The 17,414-nt window shown below is 32.7% G+C and overlaps 1 non-coding gene and 1 pseudogene across 1 annotated transcript; one reads left to right on the forward strand and one right to left on the reverse strand.

Moving 5' to 3' along the window:
- Positions 1–234: 234 nt before the first annotated feature.
- On the forward strand, positions 235–394 carry LOC124922896. The gene has a single exon (XR_007097946.1). It is a non-coding gene; the product is annotated as a U1 spliceosomal RNA (small nuclear RNA).
- A 10,777-nt stretch (positions 395–11,171) lies between these two features.
- LOC124935883 lies at positions 11,172–16,889 on the reverse strand (annotated as a pseudogene).
- Positions 16,890–17,414: the final 525 nt, after the last annotated feature.

The following is a 17,414-nucleotide window of genomic DNA, read 5'->3' on the forward strand; positions in this document are numbered from 1 at the left end:
TGATTAATTGAATTTTTCAACTTCTTTATAAAAAATAAATAAATTGTCCACATAAGATTACAACTTAGAATCCTTGTTAATCGGTAATATAGTCCATCTTAGTTTATTATAAAGTGTGTGTGAGAGGGAGAATGTAATTGTTGTTATTGAGTTATTTGTCCCACATCGAAAGAAAGAGAGAAGGAAGAGAGGAGATCATATGTATATAATGAAGAGTGTGGGCAACCTTATAACATACTTACCTGGACGGGGTCTATGGGTGATCAAGGAGGCCCATTATCTAGATTTGTGACCTACATTGCACTCTGTAGGGTGCATGTCTAAGGTCAGCTCAAGTGGTTGAGCCTGCGTCATAATTTGTGGCAGAGGGAGCCTGCGTTCGCGCGGCTCCTACTAACTCTTCAGTTAAATATTTCCTCTTACTATATGTCTCATTTGATAAATGGGTTGTATTTTTGATTAAGCAATTGTATATATATAATTATTAATAAAAAGAATTAACTTTATTGATTATATTTTTTATAATGATATGAATTGTTATGTTCTTTTTAAGTCATATATTACCAAATGAGTAGCCAATACTTATAAATCTTAAATACCAAAACCCACTTAATATTATATATGATGGTTTTATAGATTAAATTTAGGTTTGTGTTTCAACAAATTTAAGTGATTAGATGATTATCTGAAAACTAAATATTCAATACAAATAAATGATCAATTTTAAAATCCAATTTACTTATATTAGGAACGCAATCTTTATCCAATAAGTTGAACGGCGAAGTCTCCTCTAAAGATATAGATGTCTCCGACGCAACAAACAACTTTCTTTATTGTTTTTTGGGCAGGTTCAGTGAGGATTACATTCAAATTTGAATTTTGTTTTTGTTTTTTCATGTTTAGAATGTAGTTTATTTATCATGATGAAATAATTAAACTGTCCACATTATATTACAGCTTAGCATCCTTGTTATTAGGTGGTAATATAATCAACTCACAGTGTGTATGAGATGTAGAATTGGTAGGTTGTTGTTTGTCCCACATCAAAAGAAGGCTAGATGAAAGAGAGGAATTTAAATGTTTAATATTAAATATTAAGTATTCAATTTGATAAATATCTAAAACATAAATACTCAATAAATTATATAAAATATTAATTCAATAAAATGTTAAACAAATATAAAAATCATTTATTATATTCTTATAATATAATTTAATTAATTTTTAAGTGTTAAAATTATGTATGCTCATATTATATTGCCGAGAGTTTTAATCTAAAGAATTAAGTAATTTTAAATAAAACAGATTTATTTTAATGATTTGTTAAGTAAATACTTGATAACTTATTGATCAATACGAACAATCTCAAACCCAAATTGTTTATTTCATTATTGCACTATGAAAAACACAACTATAAACTTGAGCAATGGCCAACTTGAATAACTTAGAACACTTCCTAAAATCATACTTTATTACAAACTAAGTTACTACTAGGTTTGATCACTAACTAGAATAATAACGATTGGTTTCTAAACTAATCGTTATTATTCAAATAATAGTGATTGGTCTTTAGACCAATCGTTGGATTTGTTCGGGATTACCCTCTTTTTTACTAGTATATATATATATATATATATATATATATATATATATATTATATATATATATATATATATATATATATATATATATATATATATATATATATGTGAGTAATGATATATATATTCTCACAACAATAATTATTAGGATGACTCTGATACTAATTGTTAGAATTATCTTAATTAGATCATAATTTAATGTGTGAGAAATTAAAATACGAATGGAGGAAGCCTATCTTAATTTGATGAATCATGAATCTTCATGTATTGATTGATTCTTTAATCTCTTGAACTTTCCTTATATGGAATGGTTGTTTCATTTAATGAATACGTTAATAGGTTTCTCTCTCTATTTATGGGGATGCAAAGGAGAATAAAGGAGAATTGATCGTAGTTCAAATGGGGACCATTACCGTTACATATAACTAACATTAAGTTAGTTATTATAGTTAGGTTATTTCTAATTCAGCCCTTCAAAAAATTAGAAATGCCACTTAGATATCCTCACTTTATATTAATGACAAATACACCCATAAGTCATAAACTTATTCACATTAGATCACATTATTTTGGCTTATATTAAATATGACATTTGCAAAATTATTTATCTATATATATATATATAATGATGCTTAATTTTTAAAGTGTCCGGATTGCCGGGTCGAGAGCTGTGGTTAATTTGGATATATGTGAGAATAAATGGATATTTGGGTCGGATTGTGGGTTGACCCGCCCATAAACTTAAAATGGTTAAAAATAAAATTAAAAATGTTATAGGTATGGTTCGAACTTGCAACCTAACAAAACAAGTATAAGCTTTTAACCAACTAGGCTAATAACACTTTATATTTTAAATTAAACCCAAAATATATATAATGATGTATAATTTTTAAAGTGTCCGGATTACCGGGTCGAGAGCTGTGATTAATTTGGATATATGTGAGAGTAATTGGATATTTGGGTCGGATTGTGGGTTGACCCGCCCATAAACTTAAAATGGTTAAAAATAAAATTAAAAATGTTATAGGTATGGTTCGAACTTGCAACCTAACAAAACAAGTACAACCTTTTAACCAACGAGGCTACTAACACTTTACATTTTAAATTCAACCCAAAATTTGATAAACGCGTGACATTTTAACAATATAAGTTCAAATTTTTAAACTTAAAACGGTTAAAAATAAAATTAAAATCTTATAGGTATAGTTCGAACTTGCAACCTAACAAAACAAGTACAACCTTTTAACCAACTAGACTAATAACACTTTATATTTTAAATCAACCCAAAATTTGATAAACGCGAGACATTTTTTCAATATAAGTTTAACTTTTTAACTAACTAATCTATATATGGAATAATGATAAATTTAAGACTGTGGTTGAAGCGATTTTTCAAATTTACGACTCTCCTAATATTTTATCATATATAGAACTCTCATTTCCTTATTTAATTATATTTGAAACTGTCACTAACGTGTTAACTATTTAACATTAATTTAATTTTTTATTTACTTTTTTATTATTATATAACCTAGATATTTTATTTCTTTCTTTTCTTCATAAGACGCGTCCCAAATCAGCCTCTGTCGGAGCGTATGAGACCTCGAGTGATCGATGAAGTTGTGGGACAAGATCATCTTCTCTCCGAAAAATCATTTATTCGATCATCTGTAGACTGCAATCGTCTACCTTCTATCATCCTCTAGGGTCCTCCCGGTACTGGTAAGACCTCCATCGCCAGAGCCATAGTTAATTCATGCTCCTCATCCTACAGATTCGTTTCTTTATCTGCCGTAACCGTTGGAGTTAAGGACATTAGAGACGTTGTAGAAGAAGCCAGAAAATTGAGAAAGATGAAGATAACCAAAAGAACTGTTTTGTTCATAGACGAAGTCCACAGGTTTAATAAATCTCAACAAGATTCCTTCTTACTAGTAATCGAAGATGGAACTATAGTTTTCATGGGAGCAACAACCGAAAACCCTTCCTTCCACTTGATAACTCCATTGTTATCTCGATGCAGGGTCCTCACGCTTAATCCGTTGAAACCTAATCACATTTCATCGCTCATAAAGCGAGCTATAGCTGACAAAGATAAAGGCTTGCTCATCGGCCTAGTCAAAGGATTAACATCAATTGAAGTAGATGAAGACGCAATATAGTTTCTGTCATTAAACAGCGACGAAGATGCCAGAGTCGCACTGAATGCCTTGGAGATTTCAACAACAATGGCATCTTCTCGTGCTACCGAATGCAGTTCCATATGCAGAATCGTTGTTGAAGATGCAAAAGAAGCGATGCAGAATCGTTGTTGAAGATGCAAAAGAAGCGATGCAGAGTAAGCATCTAGCTTACGACACATCTGGCGAAGAACACTACAATATGATAATTTTCCTTCTGTGGACTGCATAACTCTTAATTTTCCTTCATGGATGATAAAATAAAGAAATAAATAAAATATTTAGGTTATATAATAATAAAAAAATAAATAAAAAATCAAATTAATGTTAAATAGTTAACGACGTTAGTGGCAGTTTCAAATATAATTAAATAAGGAAAGGAGAGTTCTATAAATGATAAAATATTAAGAGAGTCATAAATTTGAAAAATCGCTCCAACCACAATCTTAAATTTATCATTATTCCCAATATATATATATATAATGATGCTTAATTTTTAAAGTGTCTGAATTGCCGGGTCGAGAGCTGTGGTTAATTTGGATATATGTGAGAGTAAATAGATATTTGAGTCGGATTGTAGGTTGACCCGCCCATAAACTTAAAACGGTTAAAAATAAAATTAAAAATGTTATAGGTATGGTTCGAACTTGCAACATAACAAAACAAGTATAACTTTTTAACCAACTAAGCTAATAACACTTTATATTTTAAATTCAACCCAAAATTTGATAAACGCGTGACATTTTAACAATATAAGTTCAACTTTTTAACTAACTAATCTATATATATATAATGATGCTTAATTTTTAAAGTGTCTGGATAGCCGGGTCGAGAGTTATGGTTAATTTGGATATATGTGAGAGTAAATGGATACTTGAGTCGGATTGTGGGTTGACCCGCCCATAAAATTTTTACCGTAATATTTTTTTCACGATTTTTTATATTATTACTCGTGCAAATGCACGGGATACATGCTAGTTATACTAGTGACCCTAAAAATTCCAACTCCTACAAATTTAAATATTATCCACTTGAGCAGCTGACATGTGAGTGGAATACTTAACCTGAATTTGCACAGTATATTTTTTAAAACAATGAATTTATTTATTTTGGATTAAATATTTTGTACACTTATATTTCATTGCCTCGCTTCAACCTAAAACGCTTTTAAACTCGTGATATTTTGATATTTTAAACCAATTATTATTACTGTGTGTTGTAATACCTTGATGAGTTATCACAATTTAATTTATATAACCAATAAAGCAAAACTACAAAATTGTTTGACAGTATATAGTTTATTCAAACAAGTTAATCAATTAGTTGAACCAAATAGAAGATATAATGACCAGATCTAAACTCCTCAAATCTAAATATTATGCACTTGAGTTCCCACAAGTGGAACATGGACTTTTATTAAAACAATGAATTTAGCTATTTTGGATCTTAAAAAAGTTGTTCCACTAGTATCGAAAATTGCAGTTCACGACGAAAACCATATAATAGAAGGAAAGTATACATGATTGTTTTATAGAACAAAGTTTATACAAACAAGTATTTAATTAGATAAACCAAATAACAGATAGTAAACAAATTTTATTGTATCGCATACGAGAGTAAATTTAACGACTTGACTAATTAAGACGATCGATTATTGCCTTGGTTAAATTGAAGAAATAATTGATGAATATTGTTATGTGTAAATAAGTTTTGTTAAGAACACTTAATTAACTGTTAAGAATTGTTAGAAGTGTTGTTAGGAGCAGTTAATTAACTGCTAAGATTTGTTAGAAGTGTTGTTAGGAGCAGTTAAGTAACTGCTAGAAGTTTTAAATAACTGAAAGTACAGAGACCACTTTGTATAAGTATAAATACACTAATAAGAGAAATAAAATATCATCGGGTCATATTTTCTCATTTCACTCTTCTCATATATCTTCCAGCTATTGATTCTTACATCTATTAGTTATCTTGTAAACAAATTCAGATTGAATTTGTTCATGGTATCAGAGCATCTAGTTGAGTGAAGAAAGAAGATCAATCCGAAGTTACTCAAGACATGACATCCAATTTTGTAACTCCACCAGTAAGCCCTAACCCTAACTCAAGCCCTAACGAAAATCGATGCTATTTCCGTCAATCCCTACTGTTCCAATTCTAATTTTGACAAATCCAGTCCATATTCCTGTTGATACACCGATTCCGATCGTCAACCACATGCCAACAAAAAGAAAATACAACAATGATCCACTTATCATTCATTCAGCTGATCATCCTGGTCTCTACATTACTACATCGATTCTCACTGGTAGGGAAACCTACTTTGGATGGATTTTAAGTGTCAGACTAGCATTACAAGCCAAAATCAAGATAGGTTTCATTGATGGCTCTTATCCGCAACCAAAGGAAATTGATGAAGGTGATCAACGGGGGATTGTAGATGCTCTTTTAAGAGCATGGATTATGAATACGATCGAACCAAAGATTGCAAGAAGATTCCAGTCAAAGAAAACAAGTCGTGATCTATGGATTGAAGTAAAATCTCGCTATGAAGGCAACAATGGACCGAGAAGGTATGGATTACAAAAGGATATAAGCTTCGTGCAACAAGCAGATCTAGATCTTGAAGAATATTACTCTAAGGTAAGGCTTCTATGGGATGAGATGATGGGATTGAAACCACTTCGTAGATGTAGATGTCAAGGAATGAAAAATGATTGTGATGGATGTTTTCTTGAAGCACAAATGCTTCAAGATGACGAAGAGCTGAAACTATTACAATTTCTAATGGGACTAGAGGAGAGGTACGAGTATGTGAATGATCAGATTCTGCTTCAAGATCCTTGGCCAGACGTTTACAAATCATTCACAATGCTACAGAATGTGGAGAAGAAATCAAAACAGAAGAGGCCTTACCAAGAGTCAACAATGATAATGAAAGAAGAAAACTCAAAGACTGTAAATCAGTTTATTGAAAAGAGTAAGAACAAAAATGCATATTGTTCTCACTGTGGAGGAAAAGGACATATCAAGGAAGGTTTTTACAAACTTGTAGGCTACCCTGAATGGTGGAAGCAACCTAAAGAAGGAACTGTGAAGAGAAAGAACACAGGAATTGCAGTAAATTCAACTGCTGAAAAAGAAGATGTTGAAGACATGTCGATGGAGGAATATCGAATGTATAAACAGTTTCTGAAAAATATGCGAGAGATTAAGAATAAAGGAATTGGCTCCACTTCCTCTGCAGGTAAGTCATCTTATCATAATTTATTTAATTTGAATATATTTGATTATAACCTTAGCATGAATGAACATATAGGCATAGAAAATAAATGGTTAATTGATTCTGGAGCATCATTCCATATATGTAACAACAAAAGTTTTTATACTGATATTAAGAATCTTGATTTGCCTAAGACAATGTACTTAACAGATGGAACTTGTAGAAACATAACTAAAATAGGAACAGTAAAACTTTTTGAGAACTTTGAACTTAAGGATGTATTATTTGCACATTCTTTCAAATATTGTTTAATAGCAGTATCCAAACTTACAAAAAAAAAGATGAACTGTATTTTCTCAGAATCCAATTGTTTTTTGCAGGACCTTAATAAAGAGGTCAAAGTGAGTATTGGGAAAAGGATTGGAAATCTATATTTTCTTGAAGACGGTCCAGTCCATCTTTGAACATTTTTTTCTTTCATTTCAATTCTGTTAATAATGTTGTTGATTTCTCTCTTTTCCATAAGAGACTTGGACACCCAGCAGATGGTGTATTAAAATCTGTATTTCCTGACTTGGTTAATAAAAAAATTCATTGTTCCACATGTCCTCTTGCAAAAATGCAAAGATCACCTTTCAAACAAAGTGTCTCTAAAACTAAGAAATTTTTTGAATTAATACATGTTGATATATGGGGACCATATCGAGAACCGTCCATTATAGATTCACCATATATGTTGACTATAGTGGATGATTTCTCCAGGTGTACTTGGATTTTTTTAATTTCAAACAAGATTCTTATATTTGATAAATTACAGTTTTTTATGTTAATGGTTAAAAACCAATATGATACCACTATTAAAGTTATTAGAACAGATAAGGGAACTGAATTCTTGAATGAAAAATGTTCAGATTTGTTTAATTTTTTAGGAATTGTTCATCAAACCTCTTGTACATATTCACCACAACAAAATGGTGTGGTTGAAAGGAAACATAAACATTTGATACAAGTTGCAAGGTCATTAATGATTGAGTCAAAATTAGAATCAAAATTTTGGCCATATACTTTATTGACTGCAGCATATCTTATTGATAGAACTCCCACAAATGTTTTAAATGGTAAAACACCAATTGAAATATTATGTGGAAAGAAACCAGAATATAAGACACTTAAAGTCTTTGGATGTATTTGTTATACAACAAATATTATGCCTAACAAATCAAAATTTGATAATAGAGCTAGCAAATGTATCTTTTTAGGATATCCTTTAAATAAAAAAGGATATACAGTATACAATATCAACACTGGAGATATAAATGTCTCTAGGGATGCAGTTTTCCATGAAGAATTATATTTTTCAAAGGAATTCAAAGAAAATGAAACTGAAACATTTGAATACAAATCAAGTGAATTACCTTATTTTTTTGATGACAATATAGAAAATTCAGATTCTGATGAGATTAATCTGGAACATCAGAATCCTGAAATTATTGAAGAAAATGAAAAGTTTTTTTAACTCTCCAGATTTAGAATCGGTTGATCAGCCGAATGTTATTCCACAAGAAGATATACCTTCTATAGTGTCTATTGATGTTCCAAATGATAATTGTAGAAGAAGTTCTAGAAATATTAATCCACCAGTGTGGATGAAAGACTATGTTGCAAGTCAAGTTGAAATGAATGGAAAAAATAAATCAGTATATTCACCACCTTCTTTTCCATATGTTTCAACCTATACAGATTCAAAGTATATAGAATTTCTTGGTAATATTGATCAATTCACTGAACCAGTGAATTATAAACAAGCTGTTTCAAGTCCAGAATGGGTTAAGGCAATGAATGCTGAGTTAAATGATTTAAATCAGAACAAAACTTGGACATTAACAGAATTGCCTAAAGGAAAAAAGGCAATTGGATGTCGATGGATTTATAAGACAAAATTAAATGCAAATGGAAGTATTGATAAGTACAAAGCCAGATTAGTGGCAAAGGGGTATAATCAAATAGATGGAATAGATTTTCATCAAGTTTATGCTCCTGTAGCTAAAACTGTAACAATACGATCATTGTTTGCATTGACAGCTGCAAATAAATGGTATTTACATCAAATAGATGTAAATAATGCTTTCTTACATGGTTGTCTTGAAGAAGATTTATATATGAAAATACCTGAAGGTTTTAAAGGTGCTTCACCAAAACAGGTATGTAAACTTAATAAAAGTTTATATGGATTGAAACAATCATCTAGACAATGACATTTACAGATATCTAATATTTTGAATGATATTGGTTTTATTAAGTCTGGAACAAGGCTGTCAAAATCGAGAGTTTACGTAGAATCGTTAGCCAATTATAAACTCGTAAAACCTAGAGTTTACGTGAAATCGTAAGAGTTTAATTTGAAAAAATAATAGTTATATATTATTATTATTTTATATATAATTAAGGATTTTATACTTAACAAATTTTAAGAAATTATATACTTTAATATAAAATTAATTAAATAATAATAATAAATAAATAACACTATAAAAAATTACAATTACAAAATTAATTATATTAATTAATTAATTTAAATAAATAATAACTTTATTTTTTAATTTTTTAATATAAATTTGTTTTTTTAAAGTAAAATCGTATAGAATCGTAAAATCGAAATTATTTATGAACTCGCAAAATCGTAAAATCTTATTATCGCAAATTTAAAATCGTAAGAGTTTACCTATTTAAGAGTTTACTTAAAATCAGACTCGTTAACCTAATGTGAAATCGTAAAATCGTAAGATTTTAAGAGTCAACTCGAGATTTTGACAGCCTTGGTCTGGAAATGACCATTGTTTGTTTATTAAAACTGAAGGCATTCATATCATTTGTTTGTTAATGTATGTAGATGATATTCTTATAGCAGGAAATTCATTACAACATATTAATAATGTTAAAGAAGCTATTAACAGTAGATTTCAAATTAAAGATCTAGAAAATGCTAAATATTTTTTAGGTCTTGAAATAATGCAAACTGATACAGGAATTTACATAAATCAAAGAAAGTATATACTTGATTTGGTTTCAGATTTAGGTTTGATTGGTGGTAAACCAGCTTTCACTCCTATGACTAAAGGTATTTAACTTACCAAAGAACCAATTGATGATTCTCTTTGTGATTGTGAAAAATATAGAAAATTGGTTGAAAGATTGTTATATTTGAACTTTACTAGGCCAGACATTGCTTATTCAGTTCAAAAGCTTATCCAATATATTAATAAGCCTTTACAATCACATTTTAATGCAACAATTCAAGTTATCAAATATTTGAAAGGAACACCATTATTGGGTTTATTTTATTCATCTCAGAATAATCTTAAAATTGCTGCTTTTTTGGATAGTGATTGGGCATCATGTTTTGACACTCGTAAATCTCTTTCTGGATATTGTATATATGCAGGGAATGCATTAATTGCATGGAAGACTAAGAAACAACAAACTGTTTCTAGATCTTCAGCTGAAGCTGAATATAGGAGTATGGCAGTCACAATTTGTGAGTTACAATGGATTAGTTTTTTGCTTGCTGATTTTAAAATGCAGGTTGAATTACCAATTGTTCTTCATTGTGACAACAAAGCTGCAATGCATATAACGCAAAATCCGGTATTTCATGAACGAACAAAGCATATTGACATTGATTGTCATGTGGTAAGAAATAAGTATAAAGAAGGTTTTATTTCTTTAACACATATTGCTACTGGTTTACAAAATGCAAATATATTTACCAAGGCACTTGAAGTCAAACAATTTCAAGAATTGAGATTCAAGTTATTCTTACAAGATTTTCATCTTGAGGGGGAGTGAAGAAATAATTGATGAATATTGTTAAGTGTAAATAAGTGTTATTAAGAACAATTAATTAACTGTTAAGAATTGTTAGAAGTGTTGTTAGGAGCAGTTAATTAACTGCTAAGATTTGTTAGAAGTGTTGTTAGGAGCAGTTAAGTAACTGCTAGAAGTTTTAAATAACTGAAAGTACAGGGACCACTTTGTATAAGTATAAATACAAAGAGAAATAAAATATCATTGGGTCATATTTTCTCATTTCACTCTTCTCATATATCTTCCAGCTATTGATTCTTACATCTATTAGTCATCTTGTAAACAAATTCAGATTGAATTTTTTCATAAATCCACGGGTGCTGAATTTGTCGTGCTAAAGCCTCCATCTAACAACAAATTCACCCCGCTAACATACCTCGATTCGTCGCTCCTTAAGAAAACTGCCACCTCCCCACATCGTCAGCCTCAAGCATCACTCCCTTCAAGACAGCTGTCTCTGACACCACACGAGCCATCGTTTCAAGGTCCAATGGAGACATAGTCCCTTTGAGTATCCCAGTAAAGACGGAATACGGCGATATGCAATTCACCCTAATTCCGTGTTGTCCCAACTCCACACATAGATTCTTTGTCACTTGTCAGTCCCACCAATGCATGCTTGGTTGAAGTTTATATGTGAGACGCTAAACATACCACCTCCGAAACACAACTGTTAGGATTTGTATCTCCCAAATCCTACCAGCTTGAAAACAATCTGTAAAAACACAAGAAATAAGAACACAAGAACACACAGATTTATAGTGGTTCACTCAAATTGAGCTACATCCACTTCAGCCACCACCAGATTTACTATGAAGAAGAAGAAGGAATACAGAGTTTTTGCCTCACACTTTATCTCTCTAGAATTCTGTCTCCACCATGTAAACCCTTAATAATTACATATTTATAGGGTAAATATTCAGGTAATAAACCTAAATAACTTTGGTCAGGCCCAAGCCCAAAACCAAAAAAAGATAAACCCAATAAACTCTAATTAACAATGTAGAGTTTATTATAAGTGTAGGCTCCATAACTCAACAATCTCCCACTTGGAGACTAACTTCATCATCTCTCGATCGGTGGTGGCTTTCCATTCGGTTTCTTAACGAAGAAGACCAACTGAAGTTGCACACAACTTCAGTTTCTCATTTGTCACAGCTTTCGTCAACATATCAGCTGGATTCTCACTCCCGGGAATCTTCTCAAGAGCTAATACTCAATCTTCTAAAGCTGACCGGATGAAATGATAACGAACCTGTATATGCTTCGTCCTGCCATGATAAACAGGATTCTTTGCCAAATGAATGGCACTCTGACTGTCGCATCGCAACACACTTCCCTCGTAGTCTTGACCCAATTCTCGCAAAAAAGGTTGTAACCACATCATCTCCTTAGTAGCTTTTGTCACAGCAATATACTCTGCCTCACAACTAGAAAGAGCAACAATCTTCTGCAATTTTGAAACCCAACTGATTGCAGTACCTCCCAAAGTATAAATGTACCCTGTTGTGCTCTTCTTACTATCAACATCACCACCATTGTCAGCATCAACATATCCTTCCAATCCCATATTAGACTTTCGAAAACACAAAGCAAGACCCGTACTTCCTCTTAAGTATCGTAGTATCCACTTTACTGCTTCCCAATGTTGTCTACCCGGATTGCTCATGAATCTGCTAACAACTCCCACTGCATGTGCTATGTCTGGTCTTGTGCAAACCATCGCATACATAATACAACCAATGGCAGAGGCATAAGGAACAGTTGCCATGTAATTTTTCTCCTCCTCTGTTGAAGGCGTCTGATCTTTAGATAGTCTGAAGTGACTAGCTAAGGGGGTAGTAACTGGTTTTGCATCATACAAGTTGAACCTGCTAAGAACTTTCTTCACATATTCTTCTTGTGAAAGCTTGAGAACTTCTTCATCCCTGAAAATTCTCATCCCAAGGATTTGTTTTACAGCACCCAAATCTTTCATTGCAAACTTTTCAGACAACTCTTTCTTAAGCTTGTTAATCTCATACAAGCTTGCTCCAGCAATCGACATGTCATCAACGTAGAGAAGAAGAATAATGTACGATTTATCAAACCTCTTGATATAGCAGCAATGATCAGCTTCACACCTCAAAAAATTGTTACTTTTCATGAAGCTATCAAACTTCTTGTACCATTGCCTTGGAGTCTGTTTCAAACCATACAGACTCTTCTGAAGCTTACACACATGCTCATCTTTTCCTTTGATTTCAAATCCTTCTGGTTGTCGCATGTAAATCTCTTCATCTAAATCACCATGAAGAAAAGCAGTTTTGACATCCATTTGTTGAAGATGAAGGTCTTCTTTCACAACCAAACTCAAAATAGTTCTGATCGTCATCAATTTAACTACTGGAGAGAAGATCTCATTGTAGTCAATACCTTCTTTCTGTTGAAATCCTTTCACAACCAATCTTGCCTTGTACCTCATGGTTTTATCATGTTCTTCTTTAATCCTAAAGATCCATTTGTTGTGAAGTGTTTTCTTTCCATTTGGTAGATCAGTGAGCTCCCAAGTCTGATTCAACATTAAAGAGTCTATCTCATCTTTCATAGCAGACTCCCACTTAATCGATTCATCAGATTATATTGCTTCCTCATAACATTAAGGTTCACCTCTATCTGTCAACAAGATATAGTTCAGAGATGGAGACCATCTCTCAACTGGTTTTCGATTCCTTGATGATCTTCTCAACTGTATAACCGGTGTTTGCTGATTTACCTCTGGGGCCACGTTCTCAGCAATTTCATCTTCAACAACACATTGTTCTTCTTCGACAATCGGTATATATTCAGCTGAAAATTGTCTCAAATCGACTGTACCAGTCTCTTCCAACTTGGAATCACCATCTGATGTCTTCCCAACACAATCTTTGTAGAGAACCTGTTCATTGAAGATAACATTTCTGCTACGAATGATCTTCCGATTTTGATTATCCCAGAAACGATAACCAAACTCGATATCACCATAACCAATGAAAAAACATTTATTAGACTTTGGATCAAGCTTGCTCCTATCACATTCATTAATATGAACATATGATAAACAACCAAACACTTTCAAATAAGAAAGATTTACCTTTTTATTGCTCCAAACTTCTTCAGGAATTCTGAATTCAAGAGTAACAGAGGGTCCCCTGTTTATCAAATAGGCAGCAGTATTAATAGCTTCTGCCCAGAAGGTTTTAGGCAGCCCTGCATGCAATCTCATGCTTCTAGCACGCTCGTTCAATGTTCGATTCATTCTTTCAGCTACTCCATTCTCTTGAGGCGTTCGGGGAACAGTCTTCACCATACTGATCCCATTCTCAGCACAATACTCTTTGAAATCTGAATTAATATATTCACCTCCGTTGTCGGATCTCAAGCACTTAACTTTCTGATTTGTTTCATTTTCAACCAAAGCCTTCCACTTCTTGAAAATAGCAAATACTTCAGACTTGTGCTTCATAAAGTAAACCCATACTTTTCTTGTTGAATCATCTATAAAAGTCACATAGTAGTATGATCCGCCAATAGAAGAAACAGGTGCAGGTCCCCACACATCAGTGTGTACCAACTCTAGTCTTTCTTTCTTGTGCTCCTTCCCAGTTTTTAAGAAACTCACTCGTTTCTGTTTTCCAAGAATGCAATTTTCACATAACTGATGTTCAACAGACTTCAGTTCTGGAATCTGTCCATTCTTCAAAAGAATTTTCATCCCTTTTTCGCTCATATGGCCCAACCTGCAATGCCACAATTCACTATTCTTCGAGTCATCAACTACAACAGCAACTGTTTCTCTGCAAGTTGAAGTCGTGTATAACGTTCCAGTTTTGTGACCTCGAGCAACAACAATTGCTCCTTTAGTCACCTTCCATGCACCATTTCCACAACTGAAATTGTGACCTTCTTCATCAAGTTGTGTAACAGAGATCAAATTGCGCATTAAACCTGGAATGTGTCTCACCTTATTAATCTTCCAAACATAACCATTTGCCATCTTCAATTTGATGTCCCCCATGCCAACAATATCCAGTGGCTCACCATCTGCGAGATAAACTTTCCCACAGTTTCCATCCACATAATTCTCCATTAATTCTTTGTGGGCAGTGGTGTGAAAAGACGCTCCTGAGTCCAAAACCCATGAATCTATCGGGCTATCAACAGACAAAAGTAACGCATTAGTGACAAATTCTGTAACAACGTTGGCTGCATCATTTTTATCATCACCGTTTTTCTTCGGTGCTTTGCAGTTCCTCTTTAGATGACCCTGTTTACCACAATTCCAGCACTCAAATGTCCTCCCAGACTTGGACTGACTCCTCCTGCTCCTTGACATAGATCTGCTCTTACCTCGGTTGAAATTTCTATCATTACCTCTTCCCCTGTTTTCCACATTCAGAGCAGAACCTTTGAACGTTTCACCAGAATCAATTTTACGAACCTCTTCAGCAAGAATACGATCTCTAACTTCAACAAATTTCAGTTTAGCATTTCCAACTGAATTACTAATTGCTGCCCTCATAGGTTCCCAGCTATTTGGTAGAGATGCTAACAAAATCAGGGCACTAACTTCATCCCCAAAATCAATCTCAACAGATAGCAATTGATTCACAATTGTATTGAATTCATTCAAATGAGTAGTGACAGAAGTACCATCAACCATTCTTAAGTAAAAGAGTCTTTTCATTAAGTGTACCTTGTTGTTAGCAGATGGTTTCTCATACATATCAGAAAGAGCTTTCATCAGACCCATGGTGGTCTTCTCCTTTGCTACATTGTGAGAAACTGTCTTGGCTAGCATCAATCGGACAACTCCCAAAACCTGTCTATCAAGGAGTTTCCATTCAGCTTCATCCATCTTCTCTAGTTTCTCACTCAAAGGAACATGAAGCTTCTTTCCATAGAGATAATCTTCAATCTGCATTCTCCAGAAGGCATAATCTGTCCCATCAAATCTTCCAATCCCATGTCCTATACTGTTCTCACTTGCCATCATTTCCAATGCTCAGATCTAGACCAGCTGCTCTGATACCAGTTGTTAGGATTTGTATCTCCCAAATCCTACCAGCTTGAAAACAATCTGTAAAAACACAAGAAATAAGAACACAAGAACACACATATTTATAGTGGTTCACTCAAATTGAGCTACATCCACTTCAGCCACCACCAGATTTACTATGAAGAAGAAGAAGGAATACAGAGTTTTTGCCTCACACTTTATCTCTCTAGAATTCTGTCTCCACCATGTAAACCCTTAATAATTACATATTTATAGGGTAAACATTCAGGTAATAAACCTAAATAACTTTGGTCAGGCCCAAGCCCAAAACCAAAAAAAGATAAACCCAATAAACTCTAATTAACAATGTAGAGTTTATTATAAGTGTAGGCTCCATAACTCAACAACAACTTGCAATGAATATGAGTGGGAATCATGACCCGGGCAGCGTGTTTGGAGAAAAAGAATGCGCCAAACACGTTGACCTCGAATACATTCTTTAGTTCCTCAGTATATGTGGTTAGGATTCTATAGATAAGGTTTCCTAGTATGCCTGCATAGGCTGCATTGCTATACATTATGTCAAGCTTGCCGTGCATAGAGACAACCGAGTCGACTAGGTTCTTGACGTCATCTTCTTTGGTTACGTCGCAATGTATAAACGAGATGGTTGGTTCGATGCAATGGCTTCCTCCTCGAGGGAGCGACCGAGATAATCTTGGATATCAGCCACTATAACTTTGGCGCCATATCGGGCAAATATCTTCGCGGTGGCTCTTCCGATGCCACTTGCACCTTCGGTAATTATGGCTACCTTACCTTCTAACCTGCAAATAATTATTTCAAATGAACACAAACTTGCGTTAACTATGGTGAAACATTCTTAAAAAAAAATAACTCCTCACAATTGATGGTTTGTTCTTCCAATCATAACTAATGAATTATGTGTGTGAGAAAGAGGATTACCTTTTTGGAAGCGAAGTTTGCAAGGAAGAGGCTTCCATGGTTATGTAAATTGGTGTTCTTAATGAACAATTGATCACATGGTTGATGAGGAAGATGATCCTTAAATAAGAATGAAAAGTTGAAGATCTATCAATTAATTATTAATGACTGTCTTAACAAAGTTTTATGTAGTAATTATTACATTTTTAATACTAGTATTTTAATTAATGAAATGAGTAATGTGATGGTTAAGGAGTGATTGATTAAAAAATTGATTTTATTTAGATTTTTTAAAAAACCTAAAAAAAAAAAGACCTAAGTCAATTGTGTGTGAGTTGGGTTGGGTTGGGGATTTTGGAATTTTTAGTTAAAAGTAATGTATTTATCACCTAATATTAAATTCATTAATTCATTAATTCAAATATTTTTATTTATTTTATAAAATTATAAATATAAAAAATAATTAAAATAGTTAACTAATTAAAAACCTAAATAACCTTTTTTAATATATATTTTTTAATTCTAAACATAATACATAAATAACAAACATCAAACAAACATAACTACAATTAAAAAATATTACA

Source organism: Impatiens glandulifera, chromosome 1 (genome assembly GCF_907164915.1).
Source record: "Impatiens glandulifera chromosome 1, dImpGla2.1, whole genome shotgun sequence".
NCBI classification, from domain to species: Eukaryota; Viridiplantae; Streptophyta; class Magnoliopsida; order Ericales; family Balsaminaceae; genus Impatiens; species Impatiens glandulifera.